This window comes from Aptenodytes forsteri, unplaced genomic scaffold (assembly GCF_000699145.1).
Source record: "Aptenodytes forsteri isolate BGI_AS27 unplaced genomic scaffold, ASM69914v1 Scaffold87, whole genome shotgun sequence".
NCBI lineage: Eukaryota > Metazoa > Chordata > Aves > Sphenisciformes > Spheniscidae > Aptenodytes > Aptenodytes forsteri.
In genome coordinates this window covers 5,026,228-5,033,717 of record NW_008796041.1, presented here as the reverse complement: position 1 = coordinate 5,033,717, position 7,490 = coordinate 5,026,228, and the positions used below count along the sequence as shown (strand labels likewise).

At 39.4% G+C, this 7,490-nt stretch overlaps 1 protein-coding gene across 1 annotated transcript in view; it reads right to left on the bottom strand.

The window, feature by feature from the left end:
• The window catches only part of PCLO (piccolo presynaptic cytomatrix protein), a 393,514-nt gene that overhangs the window by 135,838 nt on the left and 250,186 nt on the right, over nucleotides 1-7,490 (bottom strand). The window lies entirely within an intron of this gene.

Genomic DNA, 7,490 nt, shown 5'->3' with positions numbered 1-7,490 from the left:
GAGTGAGCGAGCGGCTGCGTGGTGCTCAGTTGCCAACTGAGGTTAAACCACGACACAGGCTAAAAGTTAATGTAAGAAAATACCTGAAGTCTAGAGTCTCTCTCAGTTTACTGCAATACCGTAATTTCAGTCGAGTTTCACCAAAATTTAAAGGTTCTTACAAGGATAAATCTACCATAAAAGGCAAGCTTTAATCCGTTCAGCCAATACGTCAGCCAATTGTTCATGGCTTCACTGTAAAAAAATCAATCTTTGTGATATTTTTAATGCTACAGTAGTTGCTTTTAGCTCAAGCTTTTTATTCATGTTCTTCTCAATGAGGGGGAAAAGTTGAAAAGACGTTACTGATGTTTCCCACATAGCATGAGGCAGGCCTGTCATCAGAGAAAAAGGATTTACATAAAGGATGCTCTGCTGGCATATCACAACTTAGTTCGTATGTTATGGATCTGGTATATTAGTGATGTCTTAGCAACTATTATTAGCAAATAATAGTTCAGTCCTAGGTGAATGCAATGACCTTTGTTAGCAGTTATCTTAACATCTTGGACCAAAACTTCAAACCATTCACTTTTATTTAGCTATTTTGGAAGAGGATCTCCAGCTTTTGAAGCTATCTATATTCTGTTAAGAAAACACCAAGGAAAGGCTTGAGGATCTAGCATGTAAGTTCTCTCTACTACGACTTTGTGTGCTGATCTTGTGTTACAGACTTTGCATAATGTCCTGGTATTACAGATTCTTACAAACTGTAGACAGGTGTTTATTTATGTAAATAATCAGCTTTTTTTTTCCAATAGATTTCTTAGAGCAGAGCAAATCTGCCTGATATTTGTCTGAATGTGTGTTGGCAATGGTTAAATAGAAGCTACTGCACTCTATCACTTCCTTTCAGACAGGAGACACCCTGGCGAGTGTACACGCCGTGGGGAATATTGACGGCTCTTGGTCAACATTTTGAGGAATCTGTAGGAAAGATGATACTGCCTGCACTTAACAGCCACCCAGTAAAGCCTCGGCACACTGGATAATTCCTCTTGAAGGAAAACCAAAGGAGTATCTCACCCAAATGACTCTCCTGCACAAAGGAATCAACTGAGACAATGTTGTATGGATATCTGTCATGAATGGGGATGAAATTGTGGAACTATAAATTGTAAAATACAATTCTTCCAAAACAAGAAATACCTGCAATCATTTAAGTCTTTGTGAAAAACTCTGAACTTTCCTTCTTTTCTCAAAGAGAAAGATAGTATCTGGTCTTGGTGTGTAATTCATTAAAAACATTGTAATATGCATAAAAATTACACAAAATAAGTAAAGGAATTGTAGTTCCTCTGTTGTTAAACTTCAGTTAACTTTTGACTCATTTCTTGGAAAAGATCCTAAGCTGGCAACAGCAGAGACAGAAGCTTATCGTTTATTCTCAGAAGAGGTATCACAGAGCAGCTGTTCAGACTGTCCATGGGAGGGGTTGTGTGGCCATTTGACAGTTCATTTCTTACAACCATTCAATCTGTGGACACAGGCTAGCTTTGTGTTTAGAAATAGGGAACTGTCCACTAGGACACGTATTGAGACCTTCAGTTTGTTGCACATGCTCTTTCCCTGATGACATCAGTCACTACTGAATGAGGTTAGAACTGTATCCAATCATTTCTCATCTAAGTTGGGTTTAAACTTACGTCTTTAAGTAATGAAGTGCCTTACTTCTGTTGTACCCAGCTTAGGCTGGTAATAAAATAATAATAATAAAAAAAAAAAAGAAGGAAGCAACATAGAAAAATAACTTTTCCACATTTTAAAGAGGGGGAGTTGACAAAATGATTTTTAGTTGTTTTTCTTTTTTTAAAGAATAGGTGTAAATCTCATAAGACTTGGAAACAGTCTTCTAAACTGAAACAGGTGTTTGTCTCTTGGTGATGAGCAGCGATGTGGTCCTTTAGACAACCAGTCCTCTACAAGTCTTTTGATTGTTCTACAGCTTCTTTGTACATAAGCCATATGTGTTCATCTCATCTAATTTAAGATCTCTACGATCTAAAATCATAGTCTAAGTTAGTCACTTCATGCTCCCTTTATAATCAATAGAGGAAAATAGCCATATCCAAAAGGTCATTTATTTAAACTATTTCAACCTTCAATTAATTGCCCTTTGTAAGTGCCTCGTTCTAGTGTAATTATTAAACCTATGCATATTTTCGATAGCCAGTATGCGGAGAAGGGAGGACAGGGTCTTCATTTTCCTCTGAGAGTCATTAAGATAATTTATGCCTCACCTGCGAAGTGAAACCTTCAACTGACATTTCTGCATTATTAACTTTTTCTAATGTCCTTGACAAGTTGTCTCACCAATGATACGCATCCCTGAATGTCTCGTCTTCTAGTTCTTCAAGAGGAAGTGCTGACCTGCATTTCTTATCTCCAAAACAGAGAGATTTCTGGTTTGGCTTCTGTGAATCTCATTCTTACATGCCTGCTTTCCTCTTGGTTTGCCATGGGAACCTGGGGGCCTGACTTAACTCTAATATTCAGTGTTGCACTGATCTGTTTCTGCAGCCTTTTCTCCATGACAGCTATGAAAGCAAACTTGACCTTTATAACCAGTAGACACATTGCCCTCTCAATTACCTCCACTCATCTTAAGGTCTTATTAGACAACCTTCAACAGATGTTCATACACTGAAAAATGCATGAACAACTGAGCTGCCAAAAAGGGTTCATGGAAAGTATTTTAAATACACACACTAGTGCTTTTCAAATTAAGTTAATTTAGAGAGAAGGCAGATAAACATGGAATATATGGTCTGTATCTCTACAAAATGTTTCTAACAAATACCAAAATTTGTTTGTGGTCTTTTTTTTTTTATTTAGAAAACCTGAATGGTAGTAAGTTCTTTCTAAGATTGCTATTAAAACACAAACAGACATCTCCCCATCCCTTTATTTCCATTCCTGTCCTCACTTACTGCCATATGACTTCACTGGAAAATCTCTGACGTTGTCTGTAACAGCTCTGTCCCCTTCTGCTTATGGTTTTTTACCTTCTGTGCCACGTCTCTGATAAGGAGAGAGTGTCTGAGGGAATGATGGCCATTAATTAGGGACTAAATCCTTCCCCAGTGACAAGTGAGTGTTAGAGGAGGGTATTGGTTTTTTGTGCAAAGTATTATCTCAGTTCTTCACAACATTGAACCAAAGAAACAGGATAAGTAATCCTCTGAGAAAAGAGTACGAGGACAAGAAGTGGGTTACACTTCTCACCTTCTGTCTTTGACTACTATGTCACATTCAACACAGACTGTGACTGTATTTAACGTGTTTTTTAATTGATTAGTAATCACATATTCACTGCACTTCAGTATTTTGCTGTAAGAACTGAATTTGCTGAACTTGCAGGTGAAAGAACACTAAATATATAGGGTTACTTATTTAGAGACTATCTATAGCAGTGAGGGCTTGATATAGAGAAACTCTTCTAATTCTGTTCCTCTCTCTCGGGATAAGTACCCCAGGAGCTGGCATGCTGCAGAAGTGTAGTGTTGTGTGCAGGAATTAATAATCCTCATGGGGAGTATGAGGCCTCTCTGATGTGTGTGCAGCATTACAGCTACCCTCTTATCCTTGTAGCCGTTTCACTGACATCATTGCTAAAGTGAAGATTAGGGATACAGTCTTCTGCCCACAGTCTAATTCTCTTCTTTACTAGTCTAATTCTCTTCTTTGCTATAAAGTTCACAGCTTTTTCTGAATTGCTTCTCTGCCTTTTATTTTTTCATCAGAATTGAAGAGGATGCTCCACAACATGGACAGTCTGGCTGCTCAAAGGTACATTTTGCTCCCTGGAAACACAGAATATCCTACCTTTGGAAAGGGAAGAATTACTTGTGACTCAGCCTAAGTGAGGCAAAGCAGCAAAAATTACCTTTGACTGAGTGCACTCATTGTACCTATACACCTACTGAGATTTGTCTGCCTTGCTGGATTTTCACCCAGTGTGTCTAAACAGCTTTCTGATCAGGAATAACATAATGTAAGTTTTTATCTTTGCAACATTTCCAAAGGCATTGCCAATGCTTTCATTTCTTTCAATAGCCATGTCCTCTCTTCACTTTTTCAAATATAACTATGACATGTTAAAAAACAGAAGAGAAAATGCTGGCAGTATAAAACAGTGCTTATGCTGCTACGCTAAAGGATCCAAAAGGAACAAGGGATTCTCAGTGAAAACAAACAGTGAGATTCTGGAGCATTAAATACTGCTACATTATCATTCACTGATCACTGCCATCATTGCTTTGGCATCTCAGCATAACCATGATGCCAATTTTTTTTTTTTTTTTTAATGCAAATTATTAATCAATCATTGCCGAGAAAATCCTTGGCAATTCCTTCATATCTATCAGCATTGCCTGAGGAAGGGACATTGCATACCTTGAAAAGAAGAGCTTTGAGTTCTAGATGATGGCATACGCTAAAGAAACAAGAACCCTCAGGAGAGAGGCCAGCTAGCAAGTATACATTTATTTTTCATTCAGAACTACTATTCTCTTGCCATCAGAATTTTGGCCCAGTTCCTCATTCCTTAAACACCTCATTCACATGCTAAAATTTGCAGTAAATGTTTTTGTGTGCCAAATAATGCCAGATTATGTAAGAGGCATCAAAGGCATCTGTACCTCACAACCAGTTTTCATTAATCAAGCAAGCAGATAAATAGAATGCATGTGCACATAATACATAGTGATACAGCTTGAATTTTACATGATTTTGGACTACTCTTATTATTGATATTCATAATATGACAATTTCTGGATCTATAATCAGACAGTAACCTTCACTATGGTAATTATGTGATGAAAGCTATGGAATTAAAATTATAATAGTGATATTAGGATGAAATTCAAGTTTGCCCTATAGTTACAGCTGTGGTATAGCTGGGTACCGCGGCTGACCCAGCACACTGAGTCATTAACACCCAGGTTGGCCTAGGAATTTCCCAGTGAGATGAGGTGATGGGCTGAACCACTGGCCAGCTTCCCAGCAAAACAGCTGACCAACGCTTACAGGAGTTCTCCAAGTGGGAATAGTGGACAGTTTTGGAGATTTCCCCATGTAGCTCCTGCTGTGCACAGACCAGTTAAGATACACTATTTGTATACTTAAGATGTGTTCATTAATTCCCTGAAAGGAGAGACCGTCAGTCTCAGGCATATCCCCAGGCAGCTCCTGCTGTTGAACCGACTGAACTGCACATAGATCATTTAAATCATCAGTAGAAACTGTTCTTGCATGTGCAGAAACGATCACATAGAACAGGCTTTTGTCCATAGCTAAGGCAGAGGATGTTTTGTGCATACTGTAAGATAATCAGAAACAATGGACCATGGGCCAGCTGGCTTGTAAGAACCCAGCAACACAACAGTTCAGGGAGACTCATCCGATACAGCTGAAGATGCTGCTGCAAGAATGGTTGGAACAGAGACTCCCATCGCCACCCGGACAGTGACTGGCTGTTCTCTTGGAGAGATCTGACTCCCCATGTGAGCTTTATTGAGGGTTGTTGGTTTTTTTAACATACACTCTTCCTGTGCCTATGCGACAAGGCAAACAGTTAAATAAAATGGTTCAACACCTCATTTTAGTACTTTTGATAAGAAAGAGAGGGGGAGGGAGAAAGGGAGAGCAGAAGAAGGAGAGGAAGGGAAGAAACAAAGAAAGATAAAGAAATCAGCCAGCCAACCAACCAACCATGGCATCTAGATTAATATCCAATAATCTTGTAGTGAGGTAGCTGTGGTGGTATCAGAGTATATATTGTTTAATTTACCAATATTTGAAGTAACTTTTGCTGTATAATAGATTTCTAAGTTGGCCTCTGGTTAATAGTCATTGTCTCATTAATAAAGAAAGATACTTGCTATTAGTTTGCAGATAATGGTTAATCAAAATTGATTTTTTAAAAAAAATTAATAAAACCCATGTATGTGGCTCTGGGAGAGGCCATTTGGAAAGCTGAAGGCTAAGCAGAAAGCACTGCGCATTTAAAGAGTGTTTCTGGGTACTTTAATCCTCCAGACGCTGAGAGGGGGAGGAAGGGAGGTATGAAGTCAAGGAGTTATGGTACTTCAAAGTTGTACAAGGAGTGAAAAATACAACAATTTCTTCTGGCTCAGGTCATCCCTATTGGTACCCTATTCCACCTTTGGCTTTTTTCTGTACAATTCGCATTTAAGCCTTTTCATATTTGTAGGGAAATCTGTATGTATATCATAAAGAAGTATGTCTGTGCAGGTCTCCATGGGTGTGTCTGGACTAAAAACCAAAAGTACGACTGCAGCTTGCAGACACATAGCTAAGCTTGCTTACTCCAATGAGAATTTAGGTACAGTATAGCACAGCTAGAGCAGCGAGCAATCCCGGTGTGGGCTATGAAACCTTAGCAGGATCCTGAGTGAATATTTGATCCTGTGTGACATCATGCTGTGCAGGGCATTAGTAAATGGAAGTCAATATCTACACCTTGGTTTTCCAGTCATCGCTTACAAGGCATTTACCCTGATGCACAGTATGTTGCTGTGGTTGCCAGCACGAGAGCTAGTCGAGAATTTGGAATAGGCATTTTAAATTGCACGAGGGTAAGTAACTTTACATAGGAGAACAGGCCTTCAGCAACATTAAATCACGAGTTATACACAGTTGTGTGGCTGCAATTCCACTTGTTCTTGAGTGAGAGAGCAGCTTGGATCACAGCATTACTCATCACCCTGCAGGGCAAAATTCTCCACTAGGATGGCAAGGAGCTCCTGTGGACTGCAAGGGCCTGGGGCAGTGGAGGCTGACACACCGGCGGACCCGGCAGCTTCTTTCAGACTGTGCTGTGTGGGTGGAGAGGTCTTCACGCATCCTGAAATCATCAGTGGGTGTTAAGTTGACTAGCAGGAAAATACCTCATAATATATACAGAACATTCATTTAACACCCTAAATATGAGGTAGATACTGGGGGTGGAAATGATCAAGATTTTACTGCCAGAAACCCTGTGAAAACAATATTTAGCAATTCAAGTAAGTTCGTGCCACTTTCTACTTAATGCTCGAGGGAACACCAGAGCTGGCAGTCGGTAATTACTTCTGTGCAGAAACAGAGTTTGACACACACTATTAGAATTCTTTAAGCGAGTTAAAAGAAAGTCTGACGGTTCCACGACAAAACCGCTTAAAGCATGTACCTCTGAAAGAAGACAAACAGCATGTTAAAAAAATTTTGAGTTCCTTATCAGTATTAGATGTCAGAAAGAGTGCAATTCCAAAAGCTCAGACAGACAGACCTTACCTGTGCTAGATCTTGCAACTGGAAGCCTTTTACAATTTGATACATGAAAACATCACACTGCATTCCTGCTCACAGGCCGGGAGGTGAATGAATGTAACCTCTGCCACTTTCATCTCCTTTGCAAGCAGACTCAGACTTACACGAATGTTTGTGTT